The sequence below is a fragment of the Oncorhynchus clarkii genome, unplaced genomic scaffold (assembly GCF_045791955.1).
Source record: "Oncorhynchus clarkii lewisi isolate Uvic-CL-2024 unplaced genomic scaffold, UVic_Ocla_1.0 unplaced_contig_13504_pilon_pilon, whole genome shotgun sequence".
In the NCBI taxonomy this organism is placed as follows: domain Eukaryota; kingdom Metazoa; phylum Chordata; class Actinopteri; order Salmoniformes; family Salmonidae; genus Oncorhynchus; species Oncorhynchus clarkii.
Window position 1 is genome coordinate 39,582 of NW_027258656.1, and position 21,810 is coordinate 61,391.

The following is a 21,810-nucleotide window of genomic DNA, read 5'->3' on the forward strand; positions in this document are numbered from 1 at the left end:
TTTTTTTTTAAGTAAAATGGCGGGAAACGGGGGACCCCATTGAAGAGCGCTTCGCCTTTCTTTCAGTTTGAATGTTTCTTTCCTTCTCTTCTTCTGCTAGCTAGCCAGCTAGCTAGCTAGCCAGCTGTTTACAGAGCTTTGTGAATTTGCATTTTTCCTTGACAACGGAAGAAAAGTGTTGCACCGTTCCCGGAGGTACTGCAATACCGGGTCGATGCGTGGAGCGGACGGAGCAAGCCCCATTTCCGACTCCCTGTTCGAAAAATCCATTTAATATGTAGTCCCCCGATGGGGGACGTATCAGATATTAAACTGATAAGAACAGATTTTTACAAAATATATTTATTATCTTCAAACACCAAACAATACACTTTCACAATTCCATCAACTTAAATATCCAAATACACCACACTACAAATAATCATTCCATAACTAATAAACTATTTACCAAATCCAAATTACCAAACAATAATCTTCATTATCCCATTAACTTAAATATCTTCTATCAACCAAACACAAAAAATCAGTCCAAAACTGCTAACTTTTACCCCACCTATTTTACAACAAAAACTCACCCATTGCTCCCCTTCTCTATCCCGTCTAACTCGTCTAACTGTGGCCCTACATTGCTCCCATCTCCCACCGTCCCCCCTCCGCTGAATACAGCAACAACCCCCGGCACCTGCCCCACCCTCAAGTCCATCACCCCCCCCTGCTCCGGACTCCGGACCGGGGACGCTTCATCCCCAAAGAGAAAGTCCGACTCTCCCTCCATCATCCAGCTTTGGGCCATCCCTGGGAGGTCAAGCTCAGCGGGGGTCTAAAAGATGAGGAAGATGGAGCCCACGAGGGCCCCGCTGCCTCCCCATCCCCCCGCACTGCCCCCCCCCCCTTTTTACCACCCCTCCTCCACCTGCTGTCCACCACCTTCTTTGGCCTCTTGCACGGAGGATCATTCATAAAAGGACTTCGATATCCAACGTCACACACCGTTCCTTCCTTCTCCTTTGCCTTCCCCATTTCCTTTTCTACCAAATTCCTCACCATCCCTCTCAACTCCTCCAGCCTTTCCTTCGACACTCCACTCCCCTCCCAATTCTTCACCCCCCTTCGCCTTTCCGTCTCTCCTTCCGGTTCTTTCTCCAAACCCTCCTCCACCTCCTTTCTCTCCACTGTTGTCTCCTCTGGTCTCTCGCCTCTCACCATCTCCTCACTCTCCTCCATCCTCGTCGCAGTCTTCTTCTTCTTTTTCTTCTTCTTTTCTCCTTCCACCTCCTTCCCTTCCTCTATTCCGACCACCTCTCCTTCCATCCCGTTCTCCTCTCCTTCTGTACCGACCACCTCTCCTTCTGTCCCATCCATCTCTCCTTCCATCCCGGCCACCTCTCCTTCTGTCCCGGCCTCCTCTCCTACTATCCCGTCCACCTCTCCTTCTGTCCCCGCACTCTCCTTTTCTTCTCCTTTCTCCGACTCCTTCTGTGCAGTCCTTCCGCCTGTGTCTTCCGGCTCTTGTCTTCCTCCATCCCCCGCTCTCGCTCCCCCCCCAGCTGCAGACGCGTATGACCTCCGCCGAGCCGGGCAGTCCCGCCACAGGTGCGCTACCGAGCCACACCCGTGGCATTTCTTCGGCTCGGCACAGTCCCTGGCCTCGTGCTCCTCTGAACCACAGAACCTGCACCTCCTGGCTTCACACGAGGCCAGGGTATGGCCATAGGCCATACACCGCCTGCAGAACGGAGGCTGACGGGCATAAAACAATGTCCCCCTGTCAGCCCCCAGGGAGAACATTGCTGGAGGATGGAGGTAACCTCCCAACCCCTTTGGGTCCTCCCTGAGGAGTGCCTGAAAACACCTCCTCCCAGTCCAAAACCCCAGGGAGTCCCTGAGGAGCCTTGCCGAAGAAACGTTTTCCATAAACCTCCCCAGGAATGCCCTCACCTCCTCGTCCTTGACGTGGGGATTATAAATGTTTACAGTCACCAGTCTAAAATTATTCTTGGCCAGGCTTGTGACCTCATAATTGCATATAGGGCTCTCACCTCCCGCAGCCCTCACCTTCTTCATGATGTCCTCATGCACCTCCTCTGTAAAAAATGTAACATCAAAGGCTTTCTCCGACGGGTTATCCTGAAAGCACATAACATCTTTGACTGCCAACTTTAGCTCCCCCATCAAGACAGCTCTGCCAAACTTCTCTCTCACGAACGGCTCTGAGTCCATTTTGCTCCATGCAAACCTTACAGTGTTCGCAATCCCAATCCCTGGAAACATTCTTCTTGGTACATCTCTCGCCATTTTCTCAGTTTTCAAGCTCTCTTCAAAAAAGGAAGAAGCCTCTTGCAGACCGGGAACGCCAAAAAACAATTTCTACGCCACAAAACAATAAACCTTCCTCCCTCCGGACTTCCTTCGACCTTTTGGCTCAGCGGGCTCTGGGACACCTCGGTGTCAAGCTTGATCTGAGCCAAAAGGCCGAGAAGCGATAACCCACAAATGGAACCCTGAAACCGCCGGACCCCCGGGGGTCTCGACAGACCTCAGCGGGTGGGTTGGCAAAAGCCAGCTCCTCTCTCCCTCCAACCCCCACTCAACCAACCAACCAACCAACCAACCACCGTTTCCCTGGCAACAAACAGGCAGGTGTTTTTTGGAAAAAGTCGCTAATGCGTCTTTAAGTCACTATCCTGGCCCATCTCTGTCAATTTCCCTTGAAACAAGATACCGGGCTCTGCAAGAAGCAAAGCCGCTCCAAAAATACGTTGAACTCGTAAGTGTTCCTCTCCACGGAAGTCTTTAGTAAAAGGCGAAAGGCTTGTGCGTAATGAAGAGAAACCAGAGTCATATGGAAGTCAAGAGGTCGGGGCCCGAGACACACTCTGTGCACTCTAGGCAGGGTTCCCGCGGGTGCTCCCGGAACCCACTCTTCCAAGTTTTCGAGGGCTGTCTGTGGATAAAAAGAAGGTCACAGACACAGAGGCACAGAGAGACAGAGAGAGAGAGAGAGAGAGAGAGAGAGAGAGAGAGAGAGAGAGAGAGAGAGAGAGAGAGAGAGAGAGAGAGAGAGAGAGAGAGAGAGAGAGACACACACACACACAATCCTGGCCCCAATTCTTTTTTTTTTTTTTTTTTTTTTTTTTTTAAGTAAAATGGCGGGAAACGGGGGACCCCATTGAAGAGCGCTTCGCCTTTCTTTCAGTTTGAATGTTTCTTTCCTTCTCTTCTTCTGCTAGCTAGCCAGCTAGCTAGCTAGCCAGCTGTTTACAGAGCTTTGTGAATTTGCATTTTTCCTTGACAACGGAAGAAAAGTGTTGCACCGTTCCCGGAGGTACTGCAATACCGGGTCGATGCGTGGAGCGGACGGAGCAAGCCCCATTTCCGACTCCCTGTTCGAAAAATCCATTTAATATGTAGTCCCCCGATGGGGGACGTATCAGATATTAAACTGATAAGAACAGATTTTTACAAAATATATTTATTATCTTCAAACACCAAACAATACACTTTCACAATTCCATCAACTTAAATATCCAAATACACCACACTACAAATAATCATTCCATAACTAATAAACTATTTACCAAATCCAAATTACCAAACAATAATCTTCATTATCCCATTAACTTAAATATCTTCTATCAACCAAACACAAAAAATCAGTCCAAAACTGCTAACTTTTACCCCACCTATTTTACAACAAAAACTCACCCATTGCTCCCCTTCTCTATCCCGTCTAACTCGTCTAACTGTGGCCCTACATTGCTCCCATCTCCCACCGTCCCCCCTCCGCTGAATACAGCAACAACCCCCGGCACCTGCCCCACCCTCAAGTCCATCACCCCCCCCTGCTCCGGACTCCGGACCGGGGACGCTTCATCCCCAAAGAGAAAGTCCGACTCTCCCTCCATCATCCAGCTTTGGGCCATCCCTGGGAGGTCAAGCTCAGCGAGGGGTCTAAAAGATGAGGAAGATGGAGCCCACGAGGGCCCCGCTGCCTCCCCATCCCCCCGCACTGCCCCCCCCCCCTTTTTACCACCCCTCCTCCACCTGCTGTCCACCACCTTCTTTGGCCTCTTGCACGGAGGATCATTCATAAAAGGACTTCGATATCCAACGTCACACACCGTTCCTTCCTTCTCCTTTGCCTTCCCCATTTCCTTTTCTACCAAATTCCTCACCATCCCTCTCAACTCCTCCAGCCTTTCCTTCGACACTCCACTCCCCTCCCAATTCTTCACCCCCCTTCGCCTTTCCGTCTCTCCTTCCGGTTCTTTCTCCAAACCCTCCTCCACCTCCTTTCTCTCCACTGTTGTCTCCTCTGGTCTCTCGCCTCTCACCATCTCCTCACTCTCCTCCATCCTCGTCGCAGTCTTCTTCTTCTTTTTCTTCTTCTTTTCTCCTTCCACCTCCTTCCCTTCCTCTATTCCGACCACCTCTCCTTCCATCCCGTTCTCCTCTCCTTCTGTACCGACCACCTCTCCTTCTGTCCCATCCATCTCTCCTTCCATCCCGGCCACCTCTCCTTCTGTCCCGGCCTCCTCTCCTACTATCCCGTCCACCTCTCCTTCTGTCCCCGCACTCTCCTTTTCTTCTCCTTTCTCCGACTCCTTCTGTGCAGTCCTTCCGCCTGTGTCTTCCGGCTCTTGTCTTCCTCCATCCCCCGCTCTCGCTCCCCCCCCAGCTGCAGACGCGTATGACCTCCGCCGAGCCGGGCAGTCCCGCCACAGGTGCGCTACCGAGCCACACCCGTGGCATTTCTTCGGCTCGGCACAGTCCCTGGCCTCGTGCTCCTCTGAACCACAGAACCTGCACCTCCTGGCTTCACACGAGGCCAGGGTATGGCCATAGGCCATACACCGCCTGCAGAACGGAGGCTGACGGGCATAAAACAATGTCCCCCTGTCAGCCCCCAGGGAGAACATTGCTGGAGGATGGAGGTAACCTCCCAACCCCTTTGGGTCCTCCCTGAGGAGTGCCTGAAAACACCTCCTCCCAGTCCAAAACCCCAGGGAGTCCCTGAGGAGCCTTGCCGAAGAAACGTTTTCCATAAACCTCCCCAGGAATGCCCTCACCTCCTCGTCCTTGACGTGGGGATTATAAATGTTTACAGTCACCAGTCTAAAATTATTCTTGGCCAGGCTTGTGACCTCATAATTGCATATAGGGCTCTCACCTCCCGCAGCCCTCACCTTCTTCATGATGTCCTCATGCACCTCCTCTGTAAAAAATGTAACATCAAAGGCTTTCTCCGACGGGTTATCCTGAAAGCACATAACATCTTTGACTGCCAACTTTAGCTCCCCCATCAAGACAGCTCTGCCAAACTTCTCTCTCACGAACGGCTCTGAGTCCATTTTGCTCCATGCAAACCTTACAGTGTTCGCAATCCCAATCCCTGGAAACATTCTTCTTGGTACATCTCTCGCCATTTTCTCAGTTTTCAAGCTCTCTTCAAAAAAGGAAGAAGCCTCTTGCAGACCGGGAACGCCAAAAAACAATTTCTACGCCACAAAACAATAAACCTTCCTCCCTCCGGACTTCCTTCGACCTTTTGGCTCAGCGGGCTCTGGGACACCTCGGTGTCAAGCTTGATCTGAGCCAAAAGGCCGAGAAGCGATAACCCACAAATGGAACCCTGAAACCGCCGGACCCCCGGGGGTCTCGACAGACCTCAGCGGGTGGGTTGGCAAAAGCCAGCTCCTCTCTCCCTCCAACCCCCACTCAACCAACCAACCAACCAACCAACCACCGTTTCCCTGGCAACAAACAGGCAGGTGTTTTTTGGAAAAAGTCGCTAATGCGTCTTTAAGTCACTATCCTGGCCCATCTCTGTCAATTTCCCTTGAAACAAGATACCGGGCTCTGCAAGAAGCAAAGCCGCTCCAAAAATACGTTGAACTCGTAAGTGTTCCTCTCCACGGAAGTCTTTAGTAAAAGGCGAAAGGCTTGTGCGTAATGAAGAGAAACCAGAGTCATATGGAAGTCAAGAGGTCGGGGCCCGAGACACACTCTGTGCACTCTAGGCAGGGTTCCCGCGGGTGCTCCCGGAACCCACTCTTCCAAGTTTTCGAGGGCTGTCTGTGGATAAAAAGAAGGTCACAGACACAGAGGCACAGAGAGACAGAGAGAGAGAGAGAGAGAGAGAGAGAGAGAGAGAGAGAGAGAGAGAGAGAGAGAGAGAGAGAGAGAGAGAGAGAGAGAGAGAGAGACACACACACACACAATCCTGGCCCCAATTCTTTTTTTTTTTTTTTTTTTTTTTTAAGTAAAATGGCGGGAAACGGGGGACCCCATTGAAGAGCGCTTCGCCTTTCTTTCAGTTTGAATGTTTCTTTCCTTCTCTTCTTCTGCTAGCTAGCCAGCTAGCTAGCTAGCCAGCTGTTTACAGAGCTTTGTGAATTTGCATTTTTCCTTGACAACGGAAGAAAAGTGTTGCACCGTTCCCGGAGGTACTGCAATACCGGGTCGATGCGTGGAGCGGACGGAGCAAGCCCCATTTCCGACTCCCTGTTCGAAAAATCCATTTAATATGTAGTCCCCCGATGGGGGACGTATCAGATATTAAACTGATAAGAACAGATTTTTACAAAATATATTTATTATCTTCAAACACCAAACAATACACTTTCACAATTCCATCAACTTAAATATCCAAATACACCACACTACAAATAATCATTCCATAACTAATAAACTATTTACCAAATCCAAATTACCAAACAATAATCTTCATTATCCCATTAACTTAAATATCTTCTATCAACCAAACACAAAAAATCAGTCCAAAACTGCTAACTTTTACCCCACCTATTTTACAACAAAAACTCACCCATTGCTCCCCTTCTCTATCCCGTCTAACTCGTCTAACTGTGGCCCTACATTGCTCCCATCTCCCACCGTCCCCCCTCCGCTGAATACAGCAACAACCCCCGGCACCTGCCCCACCCTCAAGTCCATCACCCCCCCCTGCTCCGGACTCCGGACCGGGGACGCTTCATCCCCAAAGAGAAAGTCCGACTCTCCCTCCATCATCCAGCTTTGGGCCATCCCTGGGAGGTCAAGCTCAGCGAGGGGTCTAAAAGATGAGGAAGATGGAGCCCACGAGGGCCCCGCTGCCTCCCCATCCCCCCGCACTGCCCCCCCCCCCTTTTTACCACCCCTCCTCCACCTGCTGTCCACCACCTTCTTTGGCCTCTTGCACGGAGGATCATTCATAAAAGGACTTCGATATCCAACGTCACACACCGTTCCTTCCTTCTCCTTTGCCTTCCCCATTTCCTTTTCTACCAAATTCCTCACCATCCCTCTCAACTCCTCCAGCCTTTCCTTCGACACTCCACTCCCCTCCCAATTCTTCACCCCCCTTCGCCTTTCCGTCTCTCCTTCCGGTTCTTTCTCCAAACCCTCCTCCACCTCCTTTCTCTCCACTGTTGTCTCCTCTGGTCTCTCGCCTCTCACCATCTCCTCACTCTCCTCCATCCTCGTCGCAGTCTTCTTCTTCTTTTTCTTCTTCTTTTCTCCTTCCACCTCCTTCCCTTCCTCTATTCCGACCACCTCTCCTTCCATCCCGTTCTCCTCTCCTTCTGTACCGACCACCTCTCCTTCTGTCCCATCCATCTCTCCTTCCATCCCGGCCACCTCTCCTTCTGTCCCGGCCTCCTCTCCTACTATCCCGTCCACCTCTCCTTCTGTCCCCGCACTCTCCTTTTCTTCTCCTTTCTCCGACTCCTTCTGTGCAGTCCTTCCGCCTGTGTCTTCCGGCTCTTGTCTTCCTCCATCCCCCGCTCTCGCTCCCCCCCCAGCTGCAGACGCGTATGACCTCCGCCGAGCCGGGCAGTCCCGCCACAGGTGCGCTACCGAGCCACACCCGTGGCATTTCTTCGGCTCGGCACAGTCCCTGGCCTCGTGCTCCTCTGAACCACAGAACCTGCACCTCCTGGCTTCACACGAGGCCAGGGTATGGCCATAGGCCATACACCGCCTGCAGAACGGAGGCTGACGGGCATAAAACAATGTCCCCCTGTCAGCCCCCAGGGAGAACATTGCTGGAGGATGGAGGTAACCTCCCAACCCCTTTGGGTCCTCCCTGAGGAGTGCCTGAAAACACCTCCTCCCAGTCCAAAACCCCAGGGAGTCCCTGAGGAGCCTTGCCGAAGAAACGTTTTCCATAAACCTCCCCAGGAATGCCCTCACCTCCTCGTCCTTGACGTGGGGATTATAAATGTTTACAGTCACCAGTCTAAAATTATTCTTGGCCAGGCTTGTGACCTCATAATTGCATATAGGGCTCTCACCTCCCGCAGCCCTCACCTTCTTCATGATGTCCTCATGCACCTCCTCTGTAAAAAATGTAACATCAAAGGCTTTCTCCGACGGGTTATCCTGAAAGCACATAACATCTTTGACTGCCAACTTTAGCTCCCCCATCAAGACAGCTCTGCCAAACTTCTCTCTCACGAACGGCTCTGAGTCCATTTTGCTCCATGCAAACCTTACAGTGTTCGCAATCCCAATCCCTGGAAACATTCTTCTTGGTACATCTCTCGCCATTTTCTCAGTTTTCAAGCTCTCTTCAAAAAAGGAAGAAGCCTCTTGCAGACCGGGAACGCCAAAAAACAATTTCTACGCCACAAAACAATAAACCTTCCTCCCTCCGGACTTCCTTCGACCTTTTGGCTCAGCGGGCTCTGGGACACCTCGGTGTCAAGCTTGATCTGAGCCAAAAGGCCGAGAAGCGATAACCCACAAATGGAACCCTGAAACCGCCGGACCCCCGGGGGTCTCGACAGACCTCAGCGGGTGGGTTGGCAAAAGCCAGCTCCTCTCTCCCTCCAACCCCCACTCAACCAACCAACCAACCAACCAACCACCGTTTCCCTGGCAACAAACAGGCAGGTGTTTTTTGGAAAAAGTCGCTAATGCGTCTTTAAGTCACTATCCTGGCCCATCTCTGTCAATTTCCCTTGAAACAAGATACCGGGCTCTGCAAGAAGCAAAGCCGCTCCAAAAATACGTTGAACTCGTAAGTGTTCCTCTCCACGGAAGTCTTTAGTAAAAGGCGAAAGGCTTGTGCGTAATGAAGAGAAACCAGAGTCATATGGAAGTCAAGAGGTCGGGGCCCGAGACACACTCTGTGCACTCTAGGCAGGGTTCCCGCGGGTGCTCCCGGAACCCACTCTTCCAAGTTTTCGAGGGCTGTCTGTGGATAAAAAGAAGGTCACAGACACAGAGGCACAGAGAGACAGAGAGAGAGAGAGAGAGAGAGAGAGAGAGAGAGAGAGAGAGAGAGAGAGAGAGAGAGAGAGAGAGAGAGAGAGAGAGAGAGAGACACACACACACACAATCCTGGCCCCAATTCTTTTTTTTTTTTTTTTTTTTTTTTTTTTAAGTAAAATGGCGGGAAACGGGGGACCCCATTGAAGAGCGCTTCGCCTTTCTTTCAGTTTGAATGTTTCTTTCCTTCTCTTCTTCTGCTAGCTAGCCAGCTAGCTAGCTAGCCAGCTGTTTACAGAGCTTTGTGAATTTGCATTTTTCCTTGACAACGGAAGAAAAGTGTTGCACCGTTCCCGGAGGTACTGCAATACCGGGTCGATGCGTGGAGCGGACGGAGCAAGCCCCATTTCCGACTCCCTGTTCGAAAAATCCATTTAATATGTAGTCCCCCGATGGGGGACGTATCAGATATTAAACTGATAAGAACAGATTTTTACAAAATATATTTATTATCTTCAAACACCAAACAATACACTTTCACAATTCCATCAACTTAAATATCCAAATACACCACACTACAAATAATCATTCCATAACTAATAAACTATTTACCAAATCCAAATTACCAAACAATAATCTTCATTATCCCATTAACTTAAATATCTTCTATCAACCAAACACAAAAAATCAGTCCAAAACTGCTAACTTTTACCCCACCTATTTTACAACAAAAACTCACCCATTGCTCCCCTTCTCTATCCCGTCTAACTCGTCTAACTGTGGCCCTACATTGCTCCCATCTCCCACCGTCCCCCCTCCGCTGAATACAGCAACAACCCCCGGCACCTGCCCCACCCTCAAGTCCATCACCCCCCCCTGCTCCGGACTCCGGACCGGGGACGCTTCATCCCCAAAGAGAAAGTCCGACTCTCCCTCCATCATCCAGCTTTGGGCCATCCCTGGGAGGTCAAGCTCAGCGAGGGGTCTAAAAGATGAGGAAGATGGAGCCCACGAGGGCCCCGCTGCCTCCCCATCCCCCCGCACTGCCCCCCCCCCCTTTTTACCACCCCTCCTCCACCTGCTGTCCACCACCTTCTTTGGCCTCTTGCACGGAGGATCATTCATAAAAGGACTTCGATATCCAACGTCACACACCGTTCCTTCCTTCTCCTTTGCCTTCCCCATTTCCTTTTCTACCAAATTCCTCACCATCCCTCTCAACTCCTCCAGCCTTTCCTTCGACACTCCACTCCCCTCCCAATTCTTCACCCCCCTTCGCCTTTCCGTCTCTCCTTCCGGTTCTTTCTCCAAACCCTCCTCCACCTCCTTTCTCTCCACTGTTGTCTCCTCTGGTCTCTCGCCTCTCACCATCTCCTCACTCTCCTCCATCCTCGTCGCAGTCTTCTTCTTCTTTTTCTTCTTCTTTTCTCCTTCCACCTCCTTCCCTTCCTCTATTCCGACCACCTCTCCTTCCATCCCGTTCTCCTCTCCTTCTGTACCGACCACCTCTCCTTCTGTCCCATCCATCTCTCCTTCCATCCCGGCCACCTCTCCTTCTGTCCCGGCCTCCTCTCCTACTATCCCGTCCACCTCTCCTTCTGTCCCCGCACTCTCCTTTTCTTCTCCTTTCTCCGACTCCTTCTGTGCAGTCCTTCCGCCTGTGTCTTCCGGCTCTTGTCTTCCTCCATCCCCCGCTCTCGCTCCCCCCCCAGCTGCAGACGCGTATGACCTCCGCCGAGCCGGGCAGTCCCGCCACAGGTGCGCTACCGAGCCACACCCGTGGCATTTCTTCGGCTCGGCACAGTCCCTGGCCTCGTGCTCCTCTGAACCACAGAACCTGCACCTCCTGGCTTCACACGAGGCCAGGGTATGGCCATAGGCCATACACCGCCTGCAGAACGGAGGCTGACGGGCATAAAACAATGTCCCCCTGTCAGCCCCCAGGGAGAACATTGCTGGAGGATGGAGGTAACCTCCCAACCCCTTTGGGTCCTCCCTGAGGAGTGCCTGAAAACACCTCCTCCCAGTCCAAAACCCCAGGGAGTCCCTGAGGAGCCTTGCCGAAGAAACGTTTTCCATAAACCTCCCCAGGAATGCCCTCACCTCCTCGTCCTTGACGTGGGGATTATAAATGTTTACAGTCACCAGTCTAAAATTATTCTTGGCCAGGCTTGTGACCTCATAATTGCATATAGGGCTCTCACCTCCCGCAGCCCTCACCTTCTTCATGATGTCCTCATGCACCTCCTCTGTAAAAAATGTAACATCAAAGGCTTTCTCCGACGGGTTATCCTGAAAGCACATAACATCTTTGACTGCCAACTTTAGCTCCCCCATCAAGACAGCTCTGCCAAACTTCTCTCTCACGAACGGCTCTGAGTCCATTTTGCTCCATGCAAACCTTACAGTGTTCGCAATCCCAATCCCTGGAAACATTCTTCTTGGTACATCTCTCGCCATTTTCTCAGTTTTCAAGCTCTCTTCAAAAAAGGAAGAAGCCTCTTGCAGACCGGGAACGCCAAAAAACAATTTCTACGCCACAAAACAATAAACCTTCCTCCCTCCGGACTTCCTTCGACCTTTTGGCTCAGCGGGCTCTGGGACACCTCGGTGTCAAGCTTGATCTGAGCCAAAAGGCCGAGAAGCGATAACCCACAAATGGAACCCTGAAACCGCCGGACCCCCGGGGGTCTCGACAGACCTCAGCGGGTGGGTTGGCAAAAGCCAGCTCCTCTCTCCCTCCAACCCCCACTCAACCAACCAACCAACCAACCAACCACCGTTTCCCTGGCAACAAACAGGCAGGTGTTTTTTGGAAAAAGTCGCTAATGCGTCTTTAAGTCACTATCCTGGCCCATCTCTGTCAATTTCCCTTGAAACAAGATACCGGGCTCTGCAAGAAGCAAAGCCGCTCCAAAAATACGTTGAACTCGTAAGTGTTCCTCTCCACGGAAGTCTTTAGTAAAAGGCGAAAGGCTTGTGCGTAATGAAGAGAAACCAGAGTCATATGGAAGTCAAGAGGTCGGGGCCCGAGACACACTCTGTGCACTCTAGGCAGGGTTCCCGCGGGTGCTCCCGGAACCCACTCTTCCAAGTTTTCGAGGGCTGTCTGTGGATAAAAAGAAGGTCACAGACACAGAGGCACAGAGAGACAGAGAGAGAGAGAGAGAGAGAGAGAGAGAGAGAGAGAGAGAGAGAGAGAGAGAGAGAGAGAGAGAGAGAGAGAGAGAGAGAGAGAGAGAGAGAGAGAGAGAGAGAGAGAGACACACACACACAATCCTGGCCCCAATTCTTTTTTTTTTTTTTTTTTTTTTTTTTTTTTTAAGTAAAATGGCGGGAAACGGGGGACCCCATTGAAGAGCGCTTCGCCTTTCTTTCAGTTTGAATGTTTCTTTCCTTCTCTTCTTCTGCTAGCTAGCCAGCTAGCTAGCTAGCCAGCTGTTTACAGAGCTTTGTGAATTTGCATTTTTCCTTGACAACGGAAGAAAAGTGTTGCACCGTTCCCGGAGGTACTGCAATACCGGGTCGATGCGTGGAGCGGACGGAGCAAGCCCCATTTCCGACTCCCTGTTCGAAAAATCCATTTAATATGTAGTCCCCCGATGGGGGACGTATCAGATATTAAACTGATAAGAACAGATTTTTTTTTTTTTTAGAAAAATAATTTATTACCATCTATACCATTCATACTTTACAAAATCATATTTACAAAAACACCAAACAAAAACAAACCTCAGGGGAGCATCATCCCTCCCCGTCATTCCTAACCTCTACCTTTCCCTATCTCTCCGCTCCTAATCTATCCCCTTATAAATCTCAATCTAACACCCCCAGCCCTAAACCCCCTTTCCATCTCTCCCGTGCCGCATGTTTCCCCCACTTCCTCTCCTCCCTCTTCATCCTACCTCTTAAATCTCCTTCCACCCTCCTAAATATCCCTTCCACCCCCCAATCTCTCCCTGTCTTTACCAAATTCTGCCTGGCTTCCCACAGCCCCCGTTTAAAGAGGCTTATGAGAAGCCAGAGCAGAAATCTATCCCTATCTGTACCCCTCGCTCTCCCTACACCTCTCTCTAACCTAGCCCATGTAACCACAAAATCCCCTCTTACCAAAACTATCAACACCCGTGCCCTCGCCCATACCACTCCGGCAAAGGCACAGTCCCAAAAAGCATGGCGCACAGTCTCCTCCCTGCCACAAGCAGCCCTTGGGCAGGTGGGGGATCGCGCCAAGCTATGCCGGTACATGGTGGACCGTACCGGCAGACACTTGTGGAGGCTCAACCAATTCAGGTCCTTGAGCCTGTTGTCCAGGCCCCGCGCCTGCACTCCCTCCCAGACCACTTCCGAGATGCCCACTACAGGCGCAGGACTCCCTGCCTGCCTGACCTCCTCGTACAGGTGCCTGTGGTCTAAACCTACTCGGGCAACTTCAACCTCGGGGTGTGCACGCAACCACTTGGCCGCATGGCCAAAGTGCCACGGCAGCTGTTCCGCCCGAGGACCCGTGTTAGACCACACCATTACGCTTCTCGCTTGGTAGGAGAAGAACACCCGCAGGAGGTAACCGGACGGGTGTATCACCGGATGAGCCAGCTCTGTCAACACAAAGGACACAAAAATTGTGTCCAGCTTGAGGGGGATGTTGGGTACCCCCCTACCTCCCTCCCCGATGGGACAGAGCATGCGTGCCCTGGCGACCCACTCGTACCTGCCACCCCACATGAACTGAAACACGAGCCTCACTAGAGGCCTCCTCAGACAAGCCGGCAATGGGTAGATGCATGCCAAATACAAAAGAGATGGCAATACATCCACCTTTAGGACCAGGACCTTACCTATAAAAGACAAAGACCTAGCCTTCCACATCGCTAGCTTCCTCTGCACCACTGCGATCCTCATGTTCCAGTTCAGCGTCGCTGAGCCGGAGGTCTCAAAATGGACCCCGAGAATCCTCAGGGCCCCCTCACAGAGAGATAACCCTCCGGGCACATCCGTTCTACCGCGCCATCTTCCGAAAAACTTAACGGAAGACTTTGCATTGTTCAGAACCGCCCCCGACGCCCGGGTGAAATCCCCAATGATGGCAAGGGACCTTGTCAGGCACGAGTCCTTGCATAGTAGCAAGGAAGTGTCGTCGGCGTACTGCGTCATCTTAACACGCAGCCCACCGCTTCCAGGGATCAACAAGCCCTCCACCCCTGTGTCTGCCCTAATGGCAGCCCCCAGAGGCTCCATGTACAGAACGAAGAGGAGTGCCGAGAGCGGGCACCCCTGCCTGACCCCAGACGAGAGGTCAAAAACGTCACCCAAGTGACCGTTTACGCTTACTCGACACCCCGCTCCGACATATAAAGTACGGATCCATCCTATATACTTCTCCCCAAATCCTAATCTACCTAATACCCTGAATAGAAAGGATCTATTCACGCGATCAAAGGCTTTCGCCTGATCTAGCGCTGCTACCATTAAAGACCTCTATCTTCAACCCAGGCGATGGAGTCCCTGATCAACTGAAGGTTCCATCTAATTGAGCGTCCCTCTACCCCGCACGTCTGATCCTCATGGACGACGTAGGGAAGTGCTGTGCGCAACCGGTCCGCTAAGACCTTTGCAAGCAACTTGTAGTCTACACACAGCATGGTCAATGGCCGCCAGTTGCCAAGGTCGGTTGCGTCCCCCTTCTTGTAAAGAAGTGACAGCACACCGACTACCATTGAACCCCCCGGGACACCCGTCTCGAGGATGGCCTTCAAGACTTCGAGTACCACCGGTCCAAGTATACCCCAAAACTTGAGGTAAAACTCCGCCGGCAGCCCATCCATCCCAGGCACCTTCCCTTTTCCCATCCTCCTAAGAGCGCTCTCAACCTCTTCTAGTGAGATCTGGGCCTCCATCACGTCTCTAATGTCCTCCGGCAACCGCCGGGACAAGTGTTCTAAAAACACATTTCCCTGCTCTACATCTATTTCCCTTTCCTTAAATAAACCTCGGAAATGATCAGTTGTCACCCTGACCATCTCCTCTGGTTTACTTACTACACTACCATCTTCTTTTCTAACTCCATGCATTACCTTCCTACTCTGCCTTGCCCTAACTGACTTAAAGAACATAGCGGAACAAGTCTCATTATTTTCTAAAAAGCCACTATGTGCACGCTCCAGGAAAGCTCGAGCCTTCAGCTCCTGCAGCTCCCTGAGCTGCGCCTTCAGGGCAGTGGATTTCTCCCAGTCAATCGAACCACCGAGGTTGCCTGCCTCGTACTCAAGTTCGAGCAACCTTTGGATATGATCCACCTCCCTCCTTTCCTCCCTTTTCTTCCTCTTACCATATCCTATAATAAAGGCCCTAATCCTTACCTTTACTATATCCCACCACTCTAACACCCCCTCACACATGGGCCGGAGGCCTTCAAGCCTCCGAAACACCCCTGTGACCGCATTAACAAACACCTGCTCATCCAGTAAATCCCGATCTAGTTTCCAGTACCCCCTACCGAAGAGGCAGACTGGCGACCCCACCTGCAGGAGCACCCCGTCATGGTCCGAAAAGAAGACAGGCAACAGCCGCCCAGACAACCGACCCAAAGACCCAGATACAAAAATATAGTCAAGCCTCCGCGCAACCCCCCTGGAGTTGCGCCATGTGGGACCGACCATTGCCGGAGTAGTGTGCAGGCCACCATCAACCAGGCCATGGCAAGCCATTAGCCCGGTGATGGCGCCTGCACTACTGTCTCCCCCTATCCCCAAATCTATATTAAAATCACCTCCTATCACTAAGTGCCTATTTGTGACACACAGGGGCGCCAGACAGTCCACCATCTCCCTCCTGTCTGCCGCCACCTGTGACCCATACACCCCAAATAACCTATATCTAATATCCCTATATGTGATATCTATACCCAAAACTCTCCCCTGTACTACGCAAAAAGTGCTCTCAACAATAATCTCCCTATTCCCAAACAATATCCCTACCCCCGTTGAGTGCACCCCTCCTATGCCCCACAACGAATAACCCTTATCCCACTCTCTCCTAAACCTTTTGACATCCCCTCCATCCCTCAGGTGAACCTCCTGCAAAAAACAAACGTCAAAACCCACCCCTTCTAAAAAACTAAACACCGCCCTCCTCTTAACAAAATCTCTTAAACCCCTTACATTTAAACTAAACAAAATGATCATAATTTTCTATTATAAAACAAAAATACCAATTATCTCAGAAAATAAAACCCAAAAACAACCACCAAACAAACAGGAGGCTCACCTGATGCTCCCCTGGCCCATCACACCCGACAGGGACATCTTCCCCTCGTCCGACGTCTCCCCGTCCTCATCCATTCCTCCAGCCCAGGATGCAGGAATGGTGTTAGGGTTAGGAGTACCCTGCACCCCGGGCTCCCCACCAGCTTCCTCCCTGTACTCCTCAAAACTGAGGCTAGGGGACTCCATCTCCTCTGAGAGGATTTGGGGACCCTCGGCCAAAAAACCCTGATCCTCTCCCAGGGATCCACCCTCCCCCGTGCTGAGGGGCCTCCACAAACAGTGAGGACAGGGACTTCCTCCTTAACCCCATCACTCGCTTTCCCCCCCCTTCCACACCCCCCTCCCTCTCCCTATCTGTCACGTCTGCCCCCCTCTTCCCTTTCTTCTTTTGTTTTATAGGTGGAAGAGGTATAAGGGGCTCAAGAGGCAGCGGGGAGACAGCACCTCCCAGCTCCTCCGCCAGTTCCCTCATCTCCTCCACCAGTAGGTCCGACGCACAGTCCCCCCACTCCCGCCTCCCCTCCACCCCCTCCCCAGTTCCTGCCGCAGGCGCCCCCTCCCCCCCACAGGTCCTGCCACAGGCACCCCCTCCCCCTCCACAGGTCCTACCACAGGAACCCCCACACCCACCACTCCCTCCCCCGTTGATCTTTCACGCTCTTCCACCCCCTTGGCTTCCTTCTTCTTTCCTTCTCCTCCCGCTGTCACTCCTTTTTCTTCTTCTTTCCTTTTACCCTCTGGGCCTGCTCTCTGTGCCTGTAAAGGACTTCCGTCCCCTCCTCTTCTTCCCCCATCCCCCGCTCCTGCTCCCCCTCCAACTGCAGACGCGTATGACCGCTGACGAGCCGGGCAATCGCGCCACAGGTGCTGAGTGGAGCCACACCCGTGGCAAGCCTTCGGCTCGTCACAGTCCCTGGCCTCGTGCCCCCCCGATCCACAAAATCTACACTTTCTAGTGCTGCACGAGGCCAGGATGTGTCCGTAGGCCATACAGCGCCTGCAGAATGGGGGCTGACGTGCATAGTACAACGTCCCCCTGTCAGCCCCCAGGGAGAACATAGCTGGGGGATGAAGGTACCCTCCCAGTCCTTTAGGATCTTCTCTTAGGAGCGCCTGGAATCCTCTTCTCCCAGTCCAAAATCCCAACGAGTCCTTTAGGGGCCTTCCTGAGGAGACATTGTCCATATATCTCCCCAGAAAGGCCCTCACCTCCTCATCCTTAACGTAGGGATTGTACATGTTCACCGTTACGACTCTAAAGTTATTCTTCGCCAAACTTTTTGTCTCGTAATGGCACATCGGTCTTTTATCTTCCACTTCTTTCACCTTCTTAAGGATTTCATCATGTTTAGACTCCGTGTAAAAAGCGACGTCATAAACTCCCTCCAGTGAGTTGCCTTGGAGGCAAAAGACATCCTTCACCGTCAGTTTTAGCACTCCAATCAGAATGGATCTCCCAAAAACTTCACGTCCAAAGGGCTCCATCTCTTTCTCTTTCCATGAGAACCTTAGAGTATTTGCCAGCCCTACTCCTGGGACCGACCTATTTGTCGAATTATGCGCCATCTCCTCAAGGACGATGACGCACTCAACCCCTCTCTAATCACTCTCTCTTCCAAAAAAGAAGGGAAGAAGAGTAAACAAACAAAAATAAATTAAATTTTAGCAAAGCCAAAAAACAACAACGACAAGCCCCAAAACGGACGTCTAAATAACAACACCTTTACCGCCCTCCGGCCGTCGGCTTCCAGCTAGGCGAGCTCTGGGGCACCGCAGTACCAAGCTTGGTCCTAGCCGAAAGGCCGAGAAGCGATAACCCACAAATGGAACCCTGAAACCGCCGGACCCCCGGGGGTCTCGACAGACCTCAGCGGGTGGGTTGGCAAAAGCCAGCTCCTCTCTCCCTCCAACCCCCACTCAACCAACCAACCAACCAACCAACCACCGTTTCCCTGGCAACAAACAGGCAGGTGTTTTTTGGAAAAAGTCGCTAATGCGTCTTTAAGTCACTATCCTGGCCCATCTCTGTCAATTTCCCTTGAAACAAGATACCGGGCTCTGCAAGAAGCAAAGCCGCTCCAAAAATACGTTGAACTCGTAAGTGTTCCTCTCCACGGAAGTCTTTAGTAAAAGGCGAAAGGCTTGTGCGTAATGAAGAGAAACCAGAGTCATATGGAAGTCAAGAGGTCGGGGCCCGAGACACACTCTGTGCACTCTAGGCAGGGTTCCCGCGGGTGCTCCCGGAACCCACTCTTCCAAGTTTTCGAGGGCTGTCTGTGGATAAAAAGAAGGTCACAGACACAGAGGCACAGAGAGACAGAGAGCGAGAGCGAGAGCGAGAGCGAGAGCGAGAGAGAGAGAGAGAGAGCGAGAGAGCGAGAGAGAGAGAGAGAGAGAGAGAGAGAGAGAGAGAGAGAGAGAGAGAGAGAGAGACACACACACACACACAATCCTGGCCCCAATTCTTTTTTTTTTTTTTTTTAATTTTTTTTTTTAAGTAAAATGGCGGGAAACGGGGGACCCCATTGAAGAGCGCTTCGCCTTTCTTTCAGTTTGAATGTTTCTTTCCTTCTCTTCTTCTGCTAGCTAGCCAGCTAGCTAGCTAGCCAGCTGTTTACAGAGCTTTGTGAATTTGCATTTTTCCTTGACAACGGAAGAAAAGTGTTGCACCGTTCCCGGAGGTACTGCAATACCGGGTCGATGCGTGGAGCGGACGGAGCAAGCCCCATTTCCGACTCCCTGTTCGAAAAATCCATTTAATATGTAGTCCCCCGATGGGGGACGTATCAGATATTAAACTGATAAGAACAGATTTTTTTTTTTTTTTTTTTTTTTTTTTACAAAATATTTTTATTACTTTCCAAAAACCAAACAATAATCTTCCAAACTTCAGTCAACTTAAATTACTTTCCAACAACCAAACAATAATCTTCCAAACTTCAGTCAACTTAAATATACAATCCCACCACACTACCACTAATCATTCCAATACTAATTGATTTTAGCCAACTCCCAAAACCAATAACCAATGACCTACAAACTACCAATATACACCACCATATTACAGCAATTTCTCACCCAGTGCCCCCCTTCGCTATCTTGTCTGACTGTGACCTTACATCACTCCCATCTCCCACCATCCCCCCTCCCCTGAACACAGCAACAGCACCCGGCACATTCCCCACCCTCAGGTCCATCACCCCCCCCTCTTCCGGACTCCGCTCCGGGGACATCGCATCCACAAATAAATAGTCAGACTCTCCCTCCATCATCCAGGTTTGAGCCATACCCGGGAGGTCAAGCTCAGCGAGGGGTTTAAAAGAGGATGGAGACGGAGCCCACGAGGGCCCCGCTACCTCCCCGTCCCCCCGTTCTGCCCCCCCCCCCCTTCTTTCCACCCTTCCTCCTTACCGCCTTTTTTGGCCTCTTGCAAGGGGGGATATTTCCCCACGGGTTTTGGAAAGTTGCGTCACACACCGTGCCTTCCTTTTCCTTTGCTAATCCCCTTTCCTTCTCTATCAAACTCCTCACCATCTCTCTCAACTCCTCCATCCTTTTCTTCCCCACTATATTGCCCCCCCCACCCAATCGCCCTTACAGTTCCTTCTCCATCTTGTCCTCCACCTCCTTCGTCTCCGCTGTTTTTTCCTCTGTGCTCTCCACTCTCACTGTCTCCTCACTCTCCTCCATCCTCGTTGCCGTCTTCTTCTTCTTCTTTTTCTTTTCCTTTTCTCCTTCAACCTCCTTCCCAACCTCTATTCCAGCTCTTTCTCCTTCCATCCCGGCCACCGCTTCTTCTGTCCCGGCCACCTCTCCTTCTGTCCCGTCCTCCTCTTCTTCCATCCCGTCCTCTTTCTCTGTCCCAGCTCTCTCCTCCTCTTTTTCTTCTCCTCCCTCCGACTCCTTCTGGTCAGTCCTTCCACCCCCTTCTTCCGGCTCCTCTCTTTCTCGTCTTCCTCCATCCTCCGCTCTCGCTCCCCCCCCAGCTGCAGACGAGTATGACCCCCGCCGAGCCGGGCAATCCCGCCACAGGTGCGCTTCCGAGCCACACCCGTGGCATTTCTTCGGCTCGACGCAATCCCTCGCCTCGTGCTCAGCCGATCCACAGTATCTGCACCTCTTCGTGCTGCACGAGGCGAGTGTGTGGCCGTAGGCCATACATCGCCTGCAGAACGGAGGCTGACGGGCATAGTGTAACGTCCCCCCGTCAGCCCCCAGGGAGAACAACGCTGGAGGATGGAGGTAGCCATCCATCCCCTTCGGGTCCTCTCTGAGGAGAGCCTGGAAACACCTCCTCCCATTCCAAAATCCTAAGGAATCTCTGATATGCTTTGCTGAGGAGATGTTGTCCAGGAATCTCCCCAGAAAGGCCCTCACCTCTTCGTCCCTCACATAGGGGTTGAACATGGTAACCGTTACCAGCCTGAAGTTTTTCCTTGCCAAGCTTGTTACTATGTAGCTACACATAGGCCTCTCCTTCTCGACTTCTCTCACCTTCCTCATTATCTCATCGTGCTTCTCCTCAGTATAGAACGACACGTCATAAGCAACCTCCAAAGGGTTTTCTTGGAGGCAAAAGACATCCTTGACCCCCACACTGAGCATTCCCATCAGTAGGGTCCTCCCGAAAGCCTCCCTTCCTAATGGCTCCTCTTCTTTGTCCTTCCATGCAAATCTTAGAGTGTTTGCTAATCCAATACCAGGTACTGACGTGTGCATAGCATTTCTTGCCATCTTCTTCCCAGAGAAAGGCTCTCTCCCAGAAAAGGCTCTTACTCTTTTCTAATAAAAAATCAGAAAAGAAAATTGCCAATGAAAATTACTCCAACCAACCAACCAACCGAAACTACCGCCCTCCTATCTCCGACCTTCTGACTCAGCGAGCTCTGGGGCACCTCGGTACCAAGCTTGATCTGAGCCAAAAGGCCGAGAAGCGATAACCCACAAATGGAACCCTGAAACCGCCGGACCCCCGGGGGTCTCGACAGACCTCAGCGGGTGGGTTGGCAAAAGCCAGCTCCTCTCTCCCTCCAACCCCCACTCAACCAACCAACCAACCAACCAACCACCGTTTCCCTGGCAACAAACAGGCAGGTGTTTTTTGGAAAAAGTCGCTAATGCGTCTTTAAGTCACTATCCTGGCCCATCTCTGTCAATTTCCCTTGAAACAAGATACCGGGCTCTGCAAGAAGCAAAGCCGCTCCAAAAATACGTTGAACTCGTAAGTGTTCCTCTCCACGGAAGTCTTTAGTAAAAGGCGAAAGGCTTGTGCGTAATGAAGAGAAACCAGAGTCATATGGAAGTCAAGAGGTCGGGGCCCGAGACACACTCTGTG

At 51.6% G+C, this 21,810-nt stretch overlaps 7 non-coding genes and 5 pseudogenes across 7 annotated transcripts; all 12 read right to left on the reverse strand.

Moving 5' to 3' along the window:
• Positions 1-173: 173 nt before the first annotated feature.
• LOC139397995 (U2 spliceosomal RNA) lies at positions 174-342 on the reverse strand (annotated as a pseudogene).
• A 2,382-nt stretch (positions 343-2,724) lies between these two features.
• On the reverse strand, positions 2,725-2,841 carry LOC139398016 (U5 spliceosomal RNA). The gene has a single exon (XR_011631299.1). It is a non-coding gene; the product is annotated as a U5 spliceosomal RNA (small nuclear RNA).
• A 462-nt stretch (positions 2,842-3,303) lies between these two features.
• Positions 3,304-3,472, reverse strand: LOC139397997 (U2 spliceosomal RNA; annotated as a pseudogene).
• Positions 3,473-5,855: 2,383 nt separating this feature from the next.
• On the reverse strand, positions 5,856-5,972 carry LOC139398017 (U5 spliceosomal RNA). The gene has a single exon (XR_011631300.1). It is a non-coding gene; the product is annotated as a U5 spliceosomal RNA (small nuclear RNA).
• A 452-nt stretch (positions 5,973-6,424) lies between these two features.
• LOC139397998 (U2 spliceosomal RNA) lies at positions 6,425-6,593 on the reverse strand (annotated as a pseudogene).
• Positions 6,594-8,976: 2,383 nt separating this feature from the next.
• On the reverse strand, positions 8,977-9,093 carry LOC139398019 (U5 spliceosomal RNA). Its single transcript, XR_011631301.1, has one exon. It is a non-coding gene; the product is annotated as a U5 spliceosomal RNA (small nuclear RNA).
• Positions 9,094-9,547: 454 nt separating this feature from the next.
• On the reverse strand, positions 9,548-9,716 carry LOC139397999 (U2 spliceosomal RNA; annotated as a pseudogene).
• Positions 9,717-12,099: 2,383 nt separating this feature from the next.
• Positions 12,100-12,216, reverse strand: LOC139398020 (U5 spliceosomal RNA). Its single transcript, XR_011631302.1, has one exon. It is a non-coding gene; the product is annotated as a U5 spliceosomal RNA (small nuclear RNA).
• A 481-nt stretch (positions 12,217-12,697) lies between these two features.
• On the reverse strand, positions 12,698-12,875 carry LOC139397996 (U2 spliceosomal RNA; annotated as a pseudogene).
• A 5,654-nt stretch (positions 12,876-18,529) lies between these two features.
• Positions 18,530-18,646, reverse strand: LOC139398021 (U5 spliceosomal RNA). The gene has a single exon (XR_011631303.1). It is a non-coding gene; the product is annotated as a U5 spliceosomal RNA (small nuclear RNA).
• A 488-nt stretch (positions 18,647-19,134) lies between these two features.
• LOC139398000 (U2 spliceosomal RNA) lies at positions 19,135-19,323 on the reverse strand. Its single transcript, XR_011631284.1, has one exon. It is a non-coding gene; the product is annotated as a U2 spliceosomal RNA (small nuclear RNA).
• Positions 19,324-21,653: 2,330 nt separating this feature from the next.
• LOC139398022 (U5 spliceosomal RNA) lies at positions 21,654-21,770 on the reverse strand. The gene has a single exon (XR_011631304.1). It is a non-coding gene; the product is annotated as a U5 spliceosomal RNA (small nuclear RNA).
• Between the last annotated feature and the right edge of the window lie 40 nt (positions 21,771-21,810).